The following is a 23,245-nucleotide window of genomic DNA, read 5'->3' as shown; positions in this document are numbered from 1 at the left end:
CCGCAGAGTGGAGGCCCCGCTGCACTGTGGCCTGTGCCCACCAAGTGCCACTGGCGAGCTGCGTCACCCGGACCAATCAGGAGCCCACGGCAGCGTGGCAAGCGCTACCATGCGGGGTCCATGCTTAGGAAACATCCGTTCCTTCTACAACTGCCCCTCCCTTCCTCATTCCCACCCTCCACGGCCCTGGGCCCAGAGCAGCAGCCAACAGGGGAGACACGGGGCTACAGGGACGCTGAGAAGGAGCTATAGCGGAGCAGCAGCACGCATGCCGCCTCGGGATGCCCCCGGGCCCCCAGGACGAGGATGTGAGAAGCCCGGCAGCTTCTGGGGGAGGAAGGGGCTGCGACGTAAGTGCACAGCACCCGCGAACAAGCCTGCAGCCTTCAGTCATAAGCCCTCGCCCACCTCCCAAGCCCTCAACCCTGCATATTTAAAAACCTATCTGCTCCCTTCCCAAGACAGCACCCACCCTGTGGATACCATGAAGCCAAGAACACACAGATCCCAGCACGCATCCGCCTGTGCCCTGAGCTGCTTTGATTCTGAAGTTCAGGTTTGGGAGGGGCCGTCCCGATCTAAGCTAAAAGGTTCTGCTCCGGTTTGAACTGTCAACTAAGCTAGTTTAGTATTTAGCTTGATTTTTCACCTCCCTTTCCAAACACGCCCGAATTCTTGATCACTATAAAAAATGAACATCCTTGGACGAACATCTGCAAAAATGACTCTTTCCTATCAACCTCCACTTAATCTACTTCTGAAAGACGCCGGCTACCGTCTGCTAAGTGGACACATTTCCCTCTTACCCTACACTGTGCCAAACCCACACGTGGACGCCCTGGCAATCCAAGTGGATTCTGAAGTGCCGAGCTCATTCCCCGGGCACCACTGGCACCAACCCCTGCCCTCGACTAGACACTCAGGCAGGGCCGAGTCCCAGGGGAGAGGTGAGGACCCAAAGATCCTTTGTTTGGGGGCTTCCCTGGCGGTCCAGTGGTTAATAAGAGTCCGCCTTCCAAAGCAGGGGACGCGAGTTTGATCCCTGGTCAGGGAACTAAGATCCCACATGCCGTGGGGCAACTAAGCCTGCGCTCTAGAGCCCGTGCACCACAACTAGAGAGCCCATGTGCCACAACTACTGAGCCCACGCACCCTGAAGCCTGTGCACTACAACTAGAGAGAAGCCCACGTGCCGCAAGAAGATCCCGCATGCCGCATCTAAGACCCAACGCAGCCAAATTAATTAATTGATTAATTAAAAAAACAAAAACGAAGATCCTTTGTTTGGCACCTGGTAGTACTCAGAGAGGCTTAGAGCAGGCAGGAGCACCTCCGCCAGTCCGTGGGTCTGTGGGTGTGCTGCCTGGGGGCCTTCACAGGGCACAGCCCCTGAAGACGGCAGGCTGTGGGGTGCATTTCAGCCCAGCGGGACAGCTGTGCGGGAAGAGCTTTATCCCCAGGGCAATCCCAGATCCTTATACCATGTAGGTCCCAAGGTGGACCACCCTGCTTGGCTCAAATTACCCGGGGCCCAGACAATGCCCAGGAAGCCCAGGGAGGTGGAGACACTGCTCAGGAAAAGACAACCGGCTCAGCCTCTGGGTCTGTGGGTGGACACAGGCCCATGGAGATCACAGCCCTGTGGAGTCTGCCTGTCTCAGACCCATAACCTGGGGCTAAGTCAGAACTTCACTGAAGGCTACACGGGATCAAGCACCAATATGCAGCCCTATTGCCTCTAAAAATTCAGAGGTTTCAGAGACCACCTGGAAAATACCAACTAATGGCAATGGCAGCACAGGGGTTGCAAAGATGAGCCCTCGCCTCCTGGCCGGGTTCACATCCTGGCTCAGCTACTCACCAGCCTGGGTCAAGGCCACACCGCTGAGGCCTCGGCACCTCTGTCTGTAAAACAGGTTCGTCGGACTTCCCTGGTGGCGCAGTGGTTAAGAACCTGCCTGCCAGTGCAGGGGACACGGGTTCGAGCCCTGGTCCGGGAAGATCCCACGTGCCGCAGAACAACTAAGCCCATGCGCCACAACTACTGAGCCTGCGCTCTAGAGCCTGCGAGCCACAACTACTGAAGCCTACATGCCTAGAGCCCGTGTTCCGCAACAAGAGAAGCCACTGCAATGAGAAGCCCGCGCGCTGCAACAAAGAGTAGCCCCCGCTCGCTGCAACTAGAGAAAGCCTGCTCACAGCAACGAAGACCCAACACAATCAAAAATAAATTAAAAAAAAAAACAGGTTTGTTGTGGTCTGATGAATTAACACATAGAAGTGTGTGTGCAGTCCCTGGCTCAGGGTAAGAGCTCAGTAAACACGGCTGGCACCAGCATCATCATGACCCATCACTAACTGAAAGCCAGCAATCGGATTTCCAAGGTTGTCTGAAAGGGGCCCTGGTTTATGACATAAAGCAAACTCATTAAACATATAGTTCACTATAATTTAATTTTTATGGCTTCATAAGCCCTCTGGTTTAATTAAATGAACAACTAGGAAGAAAGAGACCCAACTTTGTCAGGAATCAGAATCCCATATCCCAAGTTTTGTAACAGAAGATGTGGCCAAACATGGGAATTCCCTGATGGTCCAGTGGTTAGGACTCTGTGCTCTCAGTGCCAAGGGCCCAGGTTCGATCCCTAGTTGGGAAACTAAAATCCCACAAGCCGCACGGCATGGCCAAGAAAAAGAAAGAAAGAAAGAAAAGGAAATGTGGCCAAAGCAAACCTAAAGTCAGCAGAAAGAAGGAGATAATAAAGATCAGAGAGGAAATAAATAAAATAGAGATTAAAAAAAATAGAAAATAGAATCAATAAAACCCAGAGCTGGTTCTTTGAAAGGGTAAACAAAAATTAACACACCAATGGCCGGGCTCCCTAAGAAGGAAAGAGAGAAGACCCAAATAAACAAAATACGAAATGAAAGAGGAGAAATCACAACTGATACCACAGAAATACAAAAAAACCATGAAAGAATACTATGAACAATTATATGCCAATAAATTTGACAACCTAGAAGAAATGGACAACTTTCTAGAAACATACAGCCCATCAAAACTGAATCAAGAAGAAATAGATAACTTGAACAGACCAATCGCTAGAAGTGAAATAAAATCTGTAAAAACAAATGACCAAACAAAACTCCCTACAAACAAAGTCCAGGGCCAGATGGCTTCACAGGCGAATTCTACCAAACATACAAGGAAGAACTTACACTGATCTTGCTCAAACTCTTCTAAAAGACTGAAGAGGAAGAAACACTCGCAAAGACATTCTATAAAGCCACAAGCACCCTGATACCAAAACCAGACAAAGATACTATCAAAAAAGAAAATTATAGGCCAATATCTTTGATGACTATAGATGCAAAAGTCCTCAACAAGATATTAGCAAACTGGGGCTTCCCTAGTGGCGCAGTGGTTGAGAGTCCGCCTGCCGATGCAGGGGACACGGGTTCGTGCCCCGGTCCGGGAGGATCCCACATGCCGCGGAGCGGCTGGGCCCGTGAGCCATGGCTGCTGAGCCTGTGCGTCCGGAGCCTGTGCTCCGCAACAGGAGAGGCCACAGCAGTGAGACGCCCGCGTACCGCAAAAAACTAAATAGATAAAAATAAATAAATAAATAACAAGGTCCTACTGTATGGCGCAGGGAACTACATTCAATATCCTTTGATAAACCATAATGGAAAAGAATATGAAAAACAATATGTGTATCTATAACTGAGTCACTTTGCTGTACAGCAGAAGTTAACACAACACTGTAAACCAACTACAATTCAATAAACTTAAGAAAAATAAAAAAGAAACAAACAAAATGCAGCCAACACACCAGTCATGGAGGCCAACACAGCAAAGAGAGAGCAGACAAGGGCCACAGTGTGCTGTCCACCCCTTTCTCATACCCAGGGGAGGATCAGGATGAAGATAAGCCCACCCAGCAAGGCGCCCCACTGAGACAACCAGAGCTCCACGCACCTGTTCGAAGCCCAAGCCAGCAACCCTTGACGTGAAGAAAAGAGGGAAACCACACACCGTCTTGTACGTGCCTGGTACTCCTTGAGCACCTGACCCAACGTCGCAAGCCAGCCTTGGTCGCCTAGCCCCAGGGGCCACTCTGCCCGAGGCAAATATGGCACCAGGCTAGGTGGCCCATCCTCAGCCCACCTTCTGTAAGGACAGTGCATCTGCGTTCAGTCTGGCAAGTTCTCACAGAATCAGAACATAAACTATAAACCAGCGCAGCTTTGCCCAGTAACTCAGGATGATGGTGGGAAAAGACACCCCAGAGCAAGCCACTAACTTTAGAGTAAGGTTCAACTTCAGCATAACTCCCCTGACCAGGTGAAGCTGCTAATATAGACAATCTCAACTCTTCCTGGGAGTTTTTCAAATTCTTAAAGATCTCCCACCTGTCATTCTGTTCTGCAGTACACATGGCCACACCGATGGGCCCTGGGTCCCCCAGACTCTCAGAGGTAGCTGTGCCAACTCCTTCCTGTCTCACCCTCAGCAGTTATGATGGCCAAGAGAGCTAGACAAAGAAGTCGCTCAGACCCACTGACTTGCTGTGGTGTCTGGGGGCCTTCTCTCAGCAAAAGGGACAGCTCCCAAGTGGCAGAAAGGAACTAAGTCTCGGCTGGCCACATTTCCAGATCAGGAGATAGAGCTCCTATGTAAAGCAAGGTCAAAAGGGGCCTGGGTTTTTTTGAAAATGGCATATAACATGCTTATAAATTTTGCATTTTATGCCAAAATGCTTCTTAAAACTGCTAGTTTCAGATATAACTGGAAGACAAGACTGGTGGTAAAAAAAAAGGGAGTGGGAAAACAATCTTGCTCACGATTCCCAGCATTTGGAGATGAGCTTATAGCACAGAGGGACAGTCAGCCCAGCAGTGCTGTGAGCCAGAGCCAAAAGCAGGACAGGCACGTGCAGAGAGGGGAGGCAGGCTCCGCCCACCCACACCAGCCACGCCCACTCACTCCCCACACAGGAAGTGACCAGAGAGAGGAAGTCACGGGCCCAGGTGCCTGCCTGTGTTTTCTCGCAGCACACACAACGGCGCTCCAGACCTAAGTCAAAAGAGTGTGAAGGTGGAAAAGCACCTTCGCAGGTGCCTGTCACTTGGGCCAGGCGGCCGGAAAGTCTGTGGGTCTGCACTGCTCTCCTCCTTTCTACTGAGGCTTTCGGAACCTCAAACTAGAAACAAGACCGTCACCGAGAAACCAACTCGGAGCAGGCACGTCACCTCTTATGCCATCTGTTCCATTCTCAACCCTTTGGCCAAAACTCTACATTGCATTTCACAGATGGAATCTGTTCCTAAGATTCCTTTCTTCTCTCAGTTACAAAAATAAAATAAATTGAACCGTCAATAAAAACAAGTTGTTAGAATCTACTCAGAAACCACACACGGAAATTAAACCATTAAGAGCTACATCTGAAAATCAAAGGAGGGGATCTGAAAACCCTCCAAAGTGAAAAATGATAATGAGGGACTTCCCTCGCGGCGCAGTGGTTAAGAATCTGCCTGCCAATGCAGGGGACACGGGTTCGAGCCCTGGTCCAGGAAGATTCCACATGCCGCGGAGCAACTAAGCCCGTGCGCCACAACTACTGAGCCTGCGCTCTAGAGCCCGCGAGCCACAACTACTGAGCCCGTGTGCCACAACTACCGAAGCCCACACCCCTAGAGCCCGTGCTCCGCAACAAGAGAAGCCACCGCAATGAGAAGTACACACACCGCAACCAAGACCCAGCACAGCCAAAGATAAAATTAATTAATTTAAAAAAAATGATAATGAGTTCAAGTCTGGAAGGATTAGTCATGAAATAAGTTGCCATGTTATGCACAAGAAAATCAGGCTAAAGGGCAGAGAGGGGTTCCAACTGGACGGCAGGACTGAGGCCACAGGGCAAGGAGGGGCTTGGCAGCAAAAGCAGTCAGGCTCAGTTCCCACAGCCCACATCCACTCTTGTGTGTTAGCACTGACAGCCAGCTGTTCTATTACAGGTGACATAAGCTACAGGTCATGCTTATGACCCATATCTGAAAATACGTATCTTATTTCAGAAAGTAAAAGCAGAGTAAAGCCACTCTTTCTTGGTCTCAAACGTATGAGAAGCAGCAGCTAAGGCCGTCTCTGACTGAAAAGAAAAGATAGCATCCTACCTCAGACAGCAGATACTTCACCAGTGGCAGTTCTCGGCACCCATGTCTACTCTGGTCTTTTGACCCAGGGCAGAGTAACTTGGACCAGAGGATACCTTCAGGTCAGCAGGCCCTCTCTGGAATGTTGGAACGAGCCATGAACGAGTGGTCTATGGGGTGTATTTTGGGATGCAGCCTTAGGGCCCCCAGTTTAAAGGAGTGCAGGCTGGCATTAGTGAAGACAGAACCAAGAGGAAGGCCTGCGAGTATTTCAGACCAGGTCCTGAGCATCCAGTCCTGGAGAAGCGAGCAATGCTCTCCAGTAAGATGCTGGGCCCCCACCGCACAGCATGCCCAGCCTGGGAGGGTGGGATGAGAGGTGCTGAGCACAGCTCCAGACCCTGCAGCGCGGGCTCCTGACACTTGGACAGGGTGCTGGAGGCTAACCGTTTATTATGGGTCAAGGTCTTTGACTAGTTTTTAAAAACAGCACTTATGATAGCTACCTAGACACATTGTCACAAAAAACAATTTTGGTTTCTTTTCTTTTTTTGTTTTTTTTAGTTTATTATTTATTATTGGCTGTGTTGGGTCTTTGTTGCTGCACACAGGCTTTCTCTAGTTGTGGCGAGCGGGGGCTACTCTTCATTGTGGTGCACGGGCTTCTCGTTGCAGTGGCTTCTCCTGTTACGGAGCACAGGCTCTAGGCACACGGGCTTCAGTAGTTGTGGCTCATGGGCTCAGTAGTTGTGGCTTGTGGGCTCTAGAGCTCAGGCTCTGTAGTTGTGGCGCAAAGGCTTAGCTGCTCCGCGGCGCGTGGGATCTTCCCGAACCAGGGCTCGAACCCACATCCCCTGCATCGCCAGGTGGACTCTCAACCACTGCGCCACCAGGGAAGCCCCACAGTTTTGGTTTCTAATGTGCTTTATAAAATGAATTTAGTATTACTGGAAGATGCCTGAGTGATCTTGCCCTCTTTCCCAGAGCACACAAGAGGCCCAGACCCCTCGACGGAAACCACACAAGGCGCCCACTGTGGGTGTAAAGCAGAAAAAGCACTAAGTTGGCACTGGGGAGCAGGGTTCAAGTTCACCCTGTCATGTCCCTGCTGTGTGACGCAAGCAGATTTATTCTCTGCAACTAAGTGTCTTAACTTCAAAATGGGGGTGATTATTCCAATGAGAAACCACATGGGAAGCACTCTGTAAATGCTAAGGTCCTGCTGACTCATAAGCTAACTGAAAAGAAGCAATAAAGCATTTCCAGAGAGGATTTCAGACAGGAACTGAGCAAAGGCAGCCAGGCTGGCAGCTGGGTTTTTTTGGCGGCACCACGCGGCCTGTGGGATCTTAGTTTCCTGACCAGGGGTCAAACCTGTGCCCCCTTCACTGGAAGCATGGAGTCTTAACCACTGGACCACCAGGTAAGTCCCCACACAGGCAGCGTTAACGGCGTTTCGTAAAAAGACAAAGCTCCCTACTTTACATCCACACCTCACGTGCTGAGCATCCTCTCAGCTCCAGGATGGCTCTGGCTCACCTGTTCACCTAAGGCACATGAGGTACCATTCACACCGCGTGCTGGCGGGGCCGGGTCTGCAGGGCGATGGACCAAGAAGACGTGGGTGCTGACCTCATGAAGCTCACCGCCTAGACAGAGTGGCGATAAACAAAGAAACACAAAAATTAAACGACTGGAATTGTGATAAGGTGGCCTGTCTAGAGGATGAGCCTCACCTGAAGCTTTGATTCAAAGTCAAAACCACCCGAGCTGGTGTGCTGGCCACAGGGCACACAACCGGCCCAGGGCAGCCCTAGCTAGTGACTCCTCCGTTTTAGGAGAGAACACTTTCTAACCCATTCCATGAGACCAGCATTACCCTGATACCAAGAAAAAACACTGTAAGAAAACTACAGAACAATATCCCTTTTGAAGAGTGACACCAAACTCCTCAACAAAAGAAACTAACAAACTGAATTTAGCAGCATAGTAAAAGGATTATACATCCTGACCACATGGGATTTGTTCCTGGAATGCAAGGATCCTACAACATATGAAGATGATCAACAATACACCGCATCAACTGAAGGGAAAAAAACCACACGATCAACTCAACTGACGCAGGAAAAGCATTTGATAAAATTTAACACCCTTTCATGATAAAAGCACTCAACAAATAGGAATACAAGGAAACTACTCAACACAGTAAGAGCCATACATTAAAAACCCACATCAAACATCAGACTCAATGGTAAAAGAGTGAAAGCTTTTCTTCCAAGATCAGGAACAAAGCAAGGATGCCAACTTTCACTACCTCTATTCAACATAGTACTGAAAATTCTAGCCAGAGCAATTAGGAAAGAAAAAGAAATAATAGGCATCTAAATTGGAAAGGAAGAAGTAAAATTATCTGTTTGCAGGTGATATGATCTTGTATGTAGGAAACCCTAAGGACTCCACAAAAATGTGTTTAAAATGTGTTAGAATAAATTTATTCAGCAAAGTAGCAGGACACAAAGTCAACACACAAAAATCGGTTGTATCTCTATACATGCAAAAACAATTCCATTTACAATAACAACTAAAAGAATTAAATACTTAAGAACTAACTTAACCAAGGAGGTGAAGACTTGTACAATGAAAACTGCAAAATACTACGGAAAGAAATTAAACAAGACATAAATGAATGGAAATACATCCCATGTTCATGGAGTGGAACACTTATTACTATTAAAATGTCAATACCGATCAAAGCAACCTGCAGATTCAATTCAATCCCTATCAAAATCCCAACAATGCCTTTTGCAGAAAGAGAAAAACTCATCCTAAAATTCACATGGAATCTCAAAGGTCCCTGAATAGTCAAAAGAATCTTGAAAAAGAACAAAGAAGCTGGAAGAACCACTTCTCGATACCAAAACTTACTATAAAGCTAGAGTAATCAAAATTGTGTGGTGTTGGCACAAAGACAGGTACAGACCAATGGAATAGAGAGGCCAGAAATAAATCTTTGCATATATGGTCAAATAATTTTTGACAGGAATGTCAAAACCATTCAATGGGGAAAAAACAGTCTTTCAAACAAATGATGCTAAGAAAACTGGATATCCAGTGACTTACCTGGCAGTCCAGTGATTAAGGCTGTGCTTTCAATGCATGGGGCATGGGTTTGATCACTGGTTGGGGAAATAATATCCCACATTCCGCATGGCACAGCCGAAAAATAAAAAATTTAATTTAATTTAATTTAATTTAAAAAAAACTGGATATCCACTTGCAAAAGAACAAAATTGGACCCTTACACAAAAATTAACTCAAAATGGATCAAGGATCTAAATGTAAGACTTAAAACATGTTTCTTACAAGAAAACATAGGCAAAAGCTTCATGACATTGGATTTGGTAATGATTTCTTGGATAAGACTCTATAAATGCATAGGTAACAAAAGAAAAACCAGATAAATTGGTTGATGAAAAATTTTAAATGTTGTGCAGTAAAAGACACTATTCACACAGTAAAACGATAACCTACAGGGTAGCAGAAAATATTTTCAAATCATATATCTGATAACGGAGCAATATCTAAAATAGAGAACTAAAATTTAAAACAAAACAAAAACCACCTGATTCAAAAATGGGCAAAGGGGGCTTCCCTGCTGGCACAGTGGTTAAGAATCCACCTGCCAATGCAGGGGACACGGGTTTGAACCCTGGTCCGGGAAGATCCCACATGCTGCGGAGCAACTAAGCCCGTGTGCCACAACTACTGAGCCTGCACTCTAGAGCCTGCGAGCCACAACTACTGAGCCTGCGCTCTAGAGCCTGCGCGCCACAACTACTGAGCCCATGTGCTACAACTACCGAAGCCCGTGCGCCTAGAGCCCGAGCTCCACAACAAGAGAAGCCACCACAATGAGAAGCCCGCGCACCATAATGAAGAGTAGCCCCCACTCGCCACAACTAGAGAAAGCCCGCATGCAGCAACGAAGACCCAATAAATTGAAAAAAAAAAAAAAAAGGCAAAGGACTTGAACAGACATTTCTCAAAAGAAGACATAAAAACAGCCAATAGGTATATGAAAAGATGCTCAATATCACTAGTCATTAGTGAAATGCAAATAAAAACTATAATGAGATACCACCTCACACCCATTAGAATGACTACTATCAAAAAACCGGAAAATGGTAAGTGAGAGGATATGGAGAAATTAGAACCCTATGCACTGTGGGTGAGAATGTAAAACAGTACGGCCACTGAAAAAAAAGTATGGAGGGGCTTCCCTGGTGGTGCAGTGGTTAAGAATCCACCTGCCAATGCAGGGGACATGGGTTCGAGCCCTGGTCCGGGACGATCCCACATGCCGCGGAGCAACTAAGCCCGTGCGCCACAACTACTGAGCCTGCGCTCTAGAGCCCATGAGCCACAGCTACTGAGCCCACGTGCCACAACTACTGAAGTCCGGGCGCCTAGAGACCGTGCTCTGCAACAAGAGAAGCCATCCAATGAGAAGCCTGTGCACCGCAATGAAGAGTAGCCCCCGCTGTCGCAACTAGAGAAAAGCCCGCGCACAGCATCAAAGGCCCAACGCAGTCAAAAATAAATAAATAAATTTATTTTTAAAAAAAAAAGTATGGAGGTTCCTCAATAAAATTAAAAATAGAATTATCATATGATCCAGCAATTCCGCTGCTGGGTATATACTCAAAAGAATTGAATGCAGGGTCTCGAAGAGATACCTGTACACCCATGTTCACAGCAGCATTATTCACAATAGATAAAACACAGAAACAACCCAAGCGTCCACCAACCAATGAATGGATAAGCAAAATGTGATATGTACATACAATGGAATATCACTCAGCTTTAAAAAGGAAGGAAACTCTGACACATGCTACAATATGGATGAACCTTGAGGACATTATGCTAAGTGAAATAAGCAAGACACAAAAGCAAATATTGTATGAATCCACTTACATGAGATACTTAGAGTAGTCAAATTCTTAGAGACAGAAAGTAGAATGGGAGTTGCCAGGGGCTGGGAGCAGGCAGGGAAATGGGGAGTTATTTTTTAATGGGTACAGAATTTCAGTTTTGTAAGATGAAAAGAATTCTGGAGACAGATGGTGGTGATGGTGGTACAACATTATAAATGTATTTAACACTTCTGAACTATACACTTAAAAATGGTTAAGATCGGGCTTCCCTGGTGGCGCAGTGGTTGAGAGTCCGCCTGCCGATGCAGGGGACACGGGTTTGTGCCCCGGTCCAGGAAGATCCCACATGCCACAGAGCAACTGAGCCTGTGCGCCACAACTACTGCGCCCGCGAGCCACAACTACTGAGCCCGTGTGCCAAAACTACTGAAGTCTGTGCGCCTAGAGCCCATACTCTGCAACAAGAGAAGCCACCGCAATGAGAAGCCCGCGCACCGCAACTAGAGAAAGCACTCAAGACCAAACGCAGCCAAAAATTAAAAATAAATTAATTTTTTAAAAAAGATGGTAAATTCAAATTATGTATATTTTATTACCATAAAAAATTTTTCAGTGTGTCATTCATAAAGGATTAAACATTAAATGCTGTCTAATTTCAAGTAGGCTCATGGTTGAAATCAGATTATTTTAAACTTCTAACAAATTAGTTTCCTCATGAATTTGGATAAATTATTTGCCCACTGTTCTCTCTCTTAGACAATTTATTTAGGATGACGGTTCACTCTGAGTTCCAAGGTTTTTTTTTTTGTTATTAATTTATTTATTTACTTATTTGGCTGTGCCGGGTTTTAGTTTCAGCATTTGGGATCTTCGTTACGGCATTCGGGATCTTTAATGGCAGCATGCAAACTCTTAGCTGTGGCATATGGGATCTAGTTCCCTGACCAGGGATCGAACCCAGGCCCCCTGCATTGGGAGTGCGGGGGAGTCCCCCAAGTTATTTTTGGAACTGGGAAACATAACTGTGAAATTTAACTAGGAAATGCCCTTTACTCTGAAGCAGTTTTTAATAATGCTTCCACTTAAAACTTAGAGTGCCCTGACTTAAATGCCAGAAAACATATGGAAAGGAATCTCACGTTCTGGAGGACTAAAGGAGGAGGGGAGCATAATAACCTGAGAGGGTTTTCCAGAGCCAACTTCTAAGCTTTCATTTAAAAATAGCCTAGCCGGTGACCTATCACTTTATTTCCCAGCATCCCACCAAATAGCTCCCTAAGGACAGGGCCACGTCGCCTCAGGACATGTCCACAGTAAGCCATCAAACAATCTGTTTATTTCACCAAACACTGTTGGCAGATTTACTTTTCCCCATACATATTTCCCTCCTTATTTCTCTCTCAGAGCCTTTTCAGGATTGAAAAAAGTTACTTGGCAAATTCCAGAGCCTATGTTAAAAGAAAAAAAACCCCTTAAATCGAAAACGTATTTTGTACATTCACCATGTTTATTGCTAGGGTATGTAAACAGCATAAAGGCTTTTTTTTTTTTTTATCTTCTAAGTGCTTTTATTATAATGGGTATTGAATTTTTTGACAGGTTTTTCAGCATCTAGAGAAATAATCGTATCATTGTTCCTAATACTTAATAATGCTGTATAAGATACTAACCAATTTCCCAATATTGAACCAACCTTGCATTCATGGAATACATCCCACTTGCTCATTTTATTTTCTTTGAAACAAAAGGAAAAAAATCACTCAAGGAGAATTAGGCAGTGCCTTAAAAAAAGACTGTTCATAAGCCATTTCCCACAAATGAAATAGAAATCTTTTAGTAATCAAGTGAGTTTTTAAAGAATGGCTTTGACTTTTACATTATGGTAAATTAATGGGCAAAGAACAGTCTTTTCAATAAATGATGCTGGAACAACTGGATATCCACAAACTGAAGAATAAAGTTGGAACCTTACAGAACACAATATATAAAAATTAACTCAAAATGATCAAAGACCTAAATGTGAGAGCTAAAATTATAAAATACTTTAAAGAATATTTAAGTGTAAATCTTCATGATCTTGGACTAAGCAATGATTTCTTAGCTATGACACTACAGCAAAAGCAACAAAAGAAAAAGATAAATTGAACATCAAAATTGAAAACTTCTGTGCTTCAAAGAAAACTATCAAAAAAGTGAAGACAACCAACAGAATGGGAGAAAATATTTGCACATCATGTATCTCATAAGGGTCAAGTGTCCAGAATATAAAAAGAACTCGTGCAACACAAGAATAAAAGATAACCCAGATAAAAAATGAGCTGCTTCTTCTCTAAACTTTCTTTTCCAAAGAAGATATACTAGGTGAAAAACTGAAAGCATTTCCTCTAAGATCAGGAACAAGACAAGGATGTCCACTCTCACCACTCTTATCCAACACAGTTTTGGAAGTCCTAGCCACGGCAATCAGAGAAGAAAAAGAAATAAAAGGAATACAAATTGGAAAAGAAGAAGTAAAACTGTCACTGTTTGCAGATGACATGATACTATACAAAGAGAATCCTAAAGATGCCACCAGAAAACTACTAGTGCTAATCAATGAATTTGGTAAAGTTGCAGGATACAAAATTAATGCACAGAAATCTCTTGCATTCCTATACACTAATGATGAAAAAAGGCTGATGACAGCAAACAAGTTCAAACTACTGGTAAGCAATGTTCAATCACTTCAGCTGCCATCAGCGGTCTCTCCCTCCAGTAAGCAGTTTAGTGGCCAAGTCTCAGGTTACCGTGAACTTAAGAAGATGGAAGGGATAGCTCAGGTAGAATCTAAAGGAGAGGCTGTTGAATTTACTACCTCGGTGAGTGGAAAGCAGCTTCCAAGCTAAACGTACATGCCATTCAATCTCAATTTCCATCCCCACATTTATGACCTTCCAGAACAGATTAGTGGAGAGTTCATTTCTGCATTAAAATCATAACTTTACCTGCCAAATATCTCATATATGAAGAACTGGTGTTAAAAACAAGAAAATATGCTCAAAGTGGAGTCACCGACGCTGAGCCCCACATCACCAAACTTCACTTAATTAGTTTCAGCCTCTCCCAGAAATGGAATCTTAAACCAGGGAATCAGGAATCGCCTGGTCAGCACAGTGAGGTCATCTGCCTGGCGGACCCCTGCATCCCTTAAAAGGGGGTGGCCTCGCCACAACCAACCTGCTTTTCCCCAAGTAGAGCTTCCTGTTCCCGCTCCTTCTACCTGTAAAAGTCTTTCACTTTGTACAGCTCCTCGGAGCTCCTCTCTATCTGCTAGATGGGATGCTGCCCGATTCATGACTCAAAGAAAGCCAGTAACATCTTTAAAACGTACTCAGTTAGAGACTCCCCTGGTGGCGCAGTGGTTAAGAATCTGCCTACCAGTGCAGGGGACACGGGTTCGAGCCCTGGTCCGGGAAGATCCCACATGCTGCGGAGCAACTAAGCCCGTGTGCCGCAACTACTGAGCCTGCGCTCTAGAGCCCGCGAGCCACAACTACTGAGCCTGCATGCCACAACTACTGAAGCCCACACGCCCTAGAGCCCATGCTCTGCAACAAGAGAAGCCACCGCAATGAGAAGCCCGCGCACCACAACGAAGAGCAGCCCCCGCTCACCGCAACCAGAGAAAGCCCACGCGCAGCAACAAAGACCCAACACAACCAAAAATATATTAATTAGTTTAAAAAAAATTTACTCAGTTGAATTTTATGTTTTTAACAATGGGTAGGAGTGAGAAATGACATTATTGACATTAAAGAGGACAAGTCCTGGAAGGGTTAACTACCAGAGACAAGAGTTCTGACTGGAAACCAGCAGGATCTGTATCTGTATTTTTCTTTAAATCAATGTACAAGAAATTATGGGCTAGATGTGACCACCTGCAGGCATCCTAAGTACGCACAACTCCATGGAACTCACTTAACGATCATCTCCAGAATGATGCCCATACTGTGAGAGCTCCAGTCCAACATTTTTCTGCACTGTTGAAGTAAATTTTTTAAACTGACTTTTCCCTGTTGCAAAAAGGGAAAGAGATTTTTCTCTTTTTCCTAGAGCATTTCTCTGAAAAACCTAGAGTTTGTAAGTCCTTCCTCTGTCCCTTTGGTATGTAAGCAAACCTTTTTAAAGGCTAAATAAGCTAGCTCCAGCCACAAGTAAAACCCAAGAATTTTTTTCTGAAGGGCCTGGGAGCCATCTCTCTTGAGGTAACGTCGTGGGAGTTTAGCCTAGGCACCTCGACTACCGGCTCATAGAAATTAAGGATGTTTTACTTTTCTTTCAGAGAAAGGCAACTGACTAGCACAGACGGCCACCCCAACCACCAGGTAAATTTAGGATGAAAACACATACAGCAAGTGGTGTTGCCTAGTCTTTTTACAAGAGAACAAATTACCATTAACCTTGAGATTATGTATGTAATGGGCTGTAAATGGTGGGTTGTTTTTTTTCTGTTTTTGTAGTCTCATTTGCAGATTACCTGTGTTGTATCCCAGTTTCGGTTAATGACTGATTAACAGAATTCTTTTCTTTCCGCATTTGTGGAGAGCATTTCCTAGGTTGGCAGGAGATTTTATTGGTACCTTTTCCCAACATAAATGTGGACTGGACCACCTCACAGGTCCCACCTTGACAGCTCCCTCAATAAGGAAAGGTGGGGACTTGCCTGGCGGTCCAGTGGTTAAGACTCCACGCTTCACAGGTTCGATCCCTGGTCAGGGAACTAAAATCCTACATGCCCCACAGCACAGCACCCCCCCGCAAAAAAACATGGGAAAGGCGTTCCTCTCTGACAAGAGCTTTAGAGACTCAGCCATTCCGGTCATGTGAGTGCCAGACCTTCCTACATCCCTGCCTTTGTGACACCCCACCTGGATCACTGCAAAGACGTCTTACTCAAAACTGAACTCATGTCCTTCTTCTGAGTTCTGATCTCAGATACACAGGCCAGAAAATTAATCAGCCCTGAACCTCCCTCTTCCATCTTACCCCAGAGTGAACCTATTACCAAGCCCCACTGATCCTACCTTTTAAACGCCCTCACACCCATCGACCGCCTCCGCCGACGGAGAAGCCAGAGTGATCTTTCATAAACACACACCTGCTGGTTCTACTCCCTGAATGAGACTCCTCAGTGGCCTCCCACCATCCTTAGGAGAAGCTCCAGATACTTGGCATGACCTGTGAGGCCTGCATGGTCTGACCCCTGCCTACCTCTCCAACCCCATCTCCCTGAGTCGCTCCCCCTCCCTCTCCGTCCTCCAGCCCCAACTGGGAGCTTAAGCTCCAGGAGGACACAGACCATGTCTATTTGCTCATGCTATGTCCCTAGCACAGTGCCTAGCACATAGTAGATGGTAAACAAACACATCTGAAGAATAATATTGGTAAAACAACTGTAGCATCTTAAATGGAAAGCCAGTAAAACATGAATCAAATTAATAACTATCCTTAAACGTTTGTATCCTAGGTAGCTAACATAGGACTTGGACCATTGGGAGACTAAAAAATCTTAAATAATTTTGCAAACCAGAGACAAATAGGGTGAAATGCAATACTGGCACTCCTGTCTATTCAGCTTTGCCACGCAAGTAACCAACACTGAGCAAGTGTCACGCTGAGGCCTCTGCCCCTCCGCACATCTGTCCCCACCCAGGGCAACCAGAGGCCTAACCATGTCTGAAGAAGGAGGCTGGGAGCTGGAACACAGACAGTTTGTGGAGATGATTATATGTCCTGGGAAGCAAATAAACCCTGGGGTGCAGCACTGCTCAGATGGGATCCAACCTGTGTCCGCTTCTGCCTTGGAAGCACTCTCCACTGCCCGCCACATGGGTCACTCCGAAACTACCAGTCACAGCCCCTCCGACCCTCGAGGCCTCACGTGCGTCCCTCCTCTTCACTCTTCTCTTTACCCTTTTTTTTTTTTTTTTGCGGTACGCGGGCCTCTCACCGTTGTGGCCTCTCCCGTTGCGGAGCACAGGCTCCGGACGCACAGGCTCAGCGGCCATGGCTCACGGGCCCAGCCGTTCCGCGGCATGTGGGATCTTCCCGGACCGGGGCACGAACCCATGTCCCCTGCATCGGCAGGCGGACTCTCAACCACCGCACCACCAGGGAAGCCCTCTCTTTGCCCATTTTAACTCCAACTCAGTCCTTAAGGTCTCAGCTGACTACTATCTCCTCAGGAAAGGCGACCCTGTCCCTCCTCACCCGGCCTGCTGCCACTGACCCCATTATATATTCTTACAGCGCCCTCTACTGTCTCCTATGGCGGGTACCACGACCACAGCCAATATTTCGTTGGTCATTTTCTATTTTCTGTGTGTCTCCCTTGCTAGACTCACTGCTTATGAGTTGCTACCTCAACTCAAGTTGCTACCTGAAGACAGGGGCTGTGTCTGCTTTAGCCATCAGTGTATCCCCAACACCTAGCACCTGCTGGTACAGACCAGCTGTTCAATAAATATCTGTGAAGTGAAGGAATTAATGAAATACATAGACAAGCACTAGCTTTTGGAGTGACATGGAATTGGCTCTGCCCTTACTAGTTCAGTGCTAAATTTCTTCCCATCTCTGAGTCCATCTCTTCTACTATAAATGAAGACAGGACTTCCCTGGTGGCGCAGTGGTTGAGAATCCACCTGCCAACGCAGGGGACACGGGTTCGAGACCTGGTCCGGGAAGATCCCACATGCCGCGGAGCAACTAAGTCCGTGCGCCACAACTACTGAGCCTGCGCTCTAGAGCCCGTGAGCCACAAACTACTGAGCCCGCGTACTGCAACTACTGAAGCCCACGCGCCTAGAGCCCGTGCTCCGCAACAAGAGAAGCCACAGCCATGAGAAGTCCGCGCACCACAATGAAGAGTAGTCCCCTCTGGACACAACTAGAGAAAGCCCACGCACAGCAACGAAGACCCAATGCAGCCAAAAATAAATAAACTTTTAAAAAATATTTTAAAAAAATAAATTCTTGAGCAAGGACCTCTTCAGAAGCAACCCCTGTACTAGAATTAGTTTGTTTTATACAGAAGCCTAGTTTTAAAACCTGCTTCCCTCACTTATTTGCTGTGGGTGCTCTCAGCACCCAAAACTGGGCTGGAAAATATCGTGATACCACTCACTATACTATACTCTCTCGTGCTGAGGAATAAGAGATATCTACAACAGTCATTTTGGTGGGTGCTCAAAAAAGTTAGTTCCCTGCCTATCCTTAAGAATTAGATCACTTTTGCTAATTCTATCCCTGTATAACCAAGTTGAGGATCCCTTTTTCTATCTGCCACTTTTCTAGAAACTGACTTCCTCTGTTTTGCCCATACACAGGTTGGAAGATGTGAAAAGCACTTCCTGGTAATTCCATTAAGAGACGCAAGTATTATGTTCACTAAACACACGTGTATATGAAGCTCAAAAATTATTTCGTTAACTATTTCGTAACAAAAGTAACTCGTCAATTCTCAAATCACCATAGCAAACGAAACTAAAAAGACGGTTGTATGGGTACCATTTGTTGAGCATCTATTCTGTGCCAAACCCTAGCTGAGTACCACCGATGCGCAATCTCACCACGCTTCTCGACAAACTCATTGGCGGGGGGGGGCGTTTTATTCCCAAAGTTACAGCTGAGGACACTGGTCCAAGCCGCACAGCTTGGGAACGGCAGAGCAAGGGCAGGAGGAGCAAGAGATGCCGTGGCCACCCCGCGGGTACGCAGCAGGCAGCACCCCGCCCTGCCTCCGCACAAAGGTACCTGCTGCGCTAACTCTGCACCGGCCAGGTGCCGCCAGCCTCGCCCGCGCACGGCGCGGAGTCGGGGAAATCGGGTCCGCCGCCTGCCTACACCCACTTGCAGCCGCGCAAACCGAGGCTCAAAGCTCAGCGAAGGCGCGGCTCCCCAGGCAGAAAACGCTGAGCCCGGACTCCGGTGCGGGCGTCTCTCCGGGTCCGCAGCCTCCGCTCGGCCTCCACACCACTTCTCTCCCCTCAGCGGGCGAGACGAGCTCGAGCCGGGACCTGCCGCGCGCCTCAGCTCGGGGCGGGACCTCGCGCCCCTCGCCTCCGAGGTTCCCCCGCCCGCAGCCCTACCTCGTCGCTGCGGAGGCCATGGCGAATCAACCCCATCCTCCCGCCTCTCCGGTGACGTATTTTTCCCCCGCCTAGTCGTGAGGCTGCGCATGCGCGTTGGGCGGGCGCGCCTCAAGGCGCAGGTGGGAGGGGCTGGATGCGGAGGTCTGAATTGCGTCCTCCAGCCTAAGTACTGTCCCTCCGTCTTCGGAGGGAAATTCGGAAGGTCGCGGTTTGAGTTCCGTGCGCTCTTGGGGAAGAGGGCAGGGGACACAAAGTTGAAGAATGTGTGCTACGGCGTATAGAGCTTTAGTAATTAAAGCGGTGTGATACTGGCCCAAGGATAAATAAAAAGATCAATGCGAAAGAAGTGAGAAGCCAGAAACAGCCCCACGGGTATGTAGTCACATGTCTTCTCCCCACAAAAGAGCAACTGTGACGAAATAGAAGAGTTATTTTGAAGGAAAAGTGCTCGATCAATTGAATGTCCTTGGCGGGGTTGGGGGACGAACCGTAACCCCTACCTCACGCAAAAAAATCAATCCAAGATAGGTTGTAGACGTAAATGTGAAAGACACGACTCTGGAAAATAACAGCCAACAGCAGAATATCGGGGTTTTTTAGTTTTGTTTTGCTTGGCTGCGTCGCGCGGTTTTGGGGATCTTAGTTCCGGGACCAGGGATCCAGCCCTGCCAGAGCAGTGAAAGCGCCGAGCCCTAACCAATGGACCCCCAGGGAAGTCCCAAACAGCAGAATATCGTGACCGTGGGAGAGGAAAATACTTTTTAGCAGGACATTAAAAAGTACCGACCTTAAAGGGAAATGCTGATAAATTGGTCATCGTTAACTTTAAGACGTGGAAAGACACCATCAAGAGAGCAAAAGGCAAGCAATAGAGTGGAGAAGGTATTTGCAACACGTATGTCTGAAGATGACTTTTATTTAGAATATATAAGTAATTCTTGCAAATAAATTCTGTAAAGATGTCAAGTAGTAAAAGAGGAAGCATGGAAAGAGGATGTGGAGAGAGAAACTGGGGGGAATTCTCATGGTTCAAAATTCAAGAGATGGCAAACGTGTATAAACTGAAAAACCTCCCTTCCTTTTGTTCAGGCACCCCTTTCTCCTTCGCCTTGGTAACAGTGCCAGCTGTGCTTGTCTTTCCAGAGCCATCTTATGTGCGGTCAAGCAATTGTGTATATATTCAGCATTCTCCTCACCGTCCCTTGTTATACAAACAACATAATACTCTACACACTGCTTTTATTCACTTTAGTCAATTAACATACCATGGGAGTCCTCACAAGTATCCACAAAACCTGAAAACAAGAGCGAAATTTTAAGGACAGCAGATTTTGCATTAGAAACCCAGAAGGAAAGTGACGCAACATTTTTCAAGTGCAACTCAAAATTCTACATCCAGCAAAAGTATCCTTCAGGAATGAAAGGGAAACAGACATGATCACATGAAGGAAAACTAGGAGAATCTGTCGCCAACAGGCCTACCCTACAAAAATGACTAAAGGAAGTGCTATAAACAGAAAGGCAATGATAAAGAAGGAATCTTAGAACGTTAGGCTCTGAGATATAGAAAGAACGCTGTAAGAGTAAAAATATGGGTAAACAAAATAGACTTCTCTTAAATTTTCTAAATTATGTTGAATTGTTGAAGGAAAAATTATAACACCTTCCAATATGGTTCTCAATGTATGCAAAGGAAATATTTAAAACAATTACAAATGCGAAGGGATAAACAGACATAAAAGGAGGTGAGCTTTCTACACTTCACTTGAACTGATAAAATGTAGACAACAGTAGACAGTGATAAGTTATGTATATGTAATGAAATCCCTAGGGCAACCACTTAAAAAGTTATACAAAGAGATACACTAAAAAATACTATAGATGAATCAAAATGGAATCCAAAAATGTTCAAATAACCACAGGAAGAAAAAAGCCAACAAAACAAAACAAACAAAAATGGAAAGCAAAAATAAAATGATACACTTAAACCTTAACATATTCATAATTACAACATTAAAAGAAAGAGGTCTAAATACAAAAAAGAGATTAGCAGAGTGGATAAAAATAATATAACCAAAGTATGCTAGCTACAAGAAACTCAATTGTATAGGTAGGCTGAAAGTACAAGGATGGAAAAAGATAAACTGTACAAAAGTTAATTAAGAGAAAGCAGGTGTCGCTATATTAATACCAGATAAAATTGACTGAAGAGCAGAGAAATATGTATATGTATAGCTGATTCACTTTGTTATAAAGCAGAAACTAACACACCATTGTAAAGCAATTATACTCCAATAAAGATGTTAAAAAAAAAAAAAAGAGCAGAGAAAATTACCAGGGACGGAAAGGTACCTTACGTATAGAAGAGTCAATCCCTAAGAAGACACAGCAACCCTAAATCTTTATGCACCAAACAACAGAGGTGCAAAATATGCAAAGAAAAATCTGATAGAGCTAAAAGGAGAAATAGACAAATCCACAATTACAGTTGAAGACTTCAACACACCTCTCTCAGTACTTGATAGAACAAATAAAAAGTCAGCAAAGATTTGGAAAGGCTTAATGATACCATTAACCAACAGGATCTCATCAAGATTTGTAGAACACCTGCTAACACCAGAGACAACACATTCTTTTTAAGCACTCACAGAACATAAGTCAAGATAGACCATACCCTGGCCATAAAAACTAACCTCAACATATTTAAAATAATTGAAATTTTATAGAGTGTGTACCAACTACAATGGGATCAAACTGGGTATCAGGACTTCCCTGGTGGTCCAGTGGTTAAGACTTCGCCTTCCATTGCAGGGAGTGCGGGTTCAATCCCTGGTCAGGAAGCTAAGATCCCACATGCCCTGCGGCCAAAAAAACAAAACATAAAGCAGAAGCAATATTGTAACAAATTCAATCAGGACTTTAAAAATGGTCCACATCAAAAAAAAAAAAAACCTTAAAAAAATTGGGTATCAATAAGAGAATGATAAAAAGAAAATCCAAAAACTTGGAAGCTGAACAACACACTTTTAAATAATCTATGGATCAAAAAGGTAGTCTCAAGTTAAAAATACATTGAACTGAATGAGGGACTTCCCTGGTGATCCAGTGGTTGAGACTTCGCCTTCCAATGCAGGGGGTGAGGGTTCGACCCCTGGTTGGGGAACTGGGGTCCCACATGCCTTGCAGTCAAAGGGCCAAGACATAAAACAGAAGCAATATTGTAACAAATTCAATAAAGACTTAAAAAAAATTGTCCACATCAAAAAAACACTTTAAAAATAAATTAATTAAATAAAATAAATAAAAATACATTGAACTGAATGAAAATGAAAATAGAATACAAACTACTACACATAAAATAGATAAGCAACAAGGATATACTGTATAACAGGGAATTATATTCAATATCTTGTAATAACCTATAATGCAATATAATCTGAAAAAATATATAACTGAATCACTCTGCCATACACCTGAAACTAACACAATATTGTAAATCAACTATACTTTAATTTTTAAAAAATGGAAATACTTAGGTATAAATAAAAGATGTATAGGGGCTTCCCTGGTGGCACAGTGGTTAAGAATCCGCCTGCCAATGCAGGGGACATGGGTTCGATCCCTGGTCCGGGAAGATCCCACATGCCGCAGAGAAACTAAGCCCGTGTGCCACAACTACTGAGCCTGTGCTCAGAGCCCGCGAGCCACAACTACTGAAGCCCGCGCACCTAGAGCCCGCACTCTGCAACAAGACAAGCCACAGTGAGAAGCCCGCACACAGCAAAGAAGACCCAATGCAGCCAAAACTAAATAAATTAATTTAAAAATAATAAATAAAATGTATGTGGAAAGGCAAAGGAACTACAATAGCTAAAACAATTTTGAAAAAGAATAATAAAGTGGGAGGAATCACTCTACCTGATTACAAACCTTATTATAGAGCTCAAACTCTGTGATGTCGAGGGACGGACACATGGATCAATGGGACAGAATTGAGGACCCAGAAGTAGCTCCACACAATTAAGT

At 45.3% G+C, this 23,245-nt stretch overlaps 1 protein-coding gene across 3 annotated transcripts in view; it reads right to left on the bottom strand.

The window, feature by feature from the left end:
- Positions 1-23,245, bottom strand: part of DHRS7B (dehydrogenase/reductase 7B) — a 37,410-nt gene extending 14,165 nt beyond the window's left edge. For 2 of the 3 annotated variants that reach the window (XM_082859944.1, XM_082859946.1), the window contains exons 1-2: positions 19,217-19,266; positions 7,696-7,805 (exon numbers count right to left, since the gene is read on the bottom strand). The gene's annotated coding sequence lies outside the window, so the exon portion shown is untranslated. Of the gene's footprint in view, positions 1-7,695; positions 7,806-19,216; positions 19,267-23,149 lie in introns of those variants that run through there. The other variant, XM_082859945.1, reaches the window with a different exon arrangement.

Source organism: Leucopleurus acutus, assembly GCF_964270905.1.
Source record: "Leucopleurus acutus genome assembly, chromosome: 19".
In the NCBI taxonomy this organism is placed as follows: domain Eukaryota; kingdom Metazoa; phylum Chordata; class Mammalia; order Artiodactyla; family Delphinidae; genus Leucopleurus; species Leucopleurus acutus.
The sequence above is the reverse complement of the archived record's forward strand: the minus strand, read 5'-3'. Positions and strand labels throughout refer to the sequence as shown.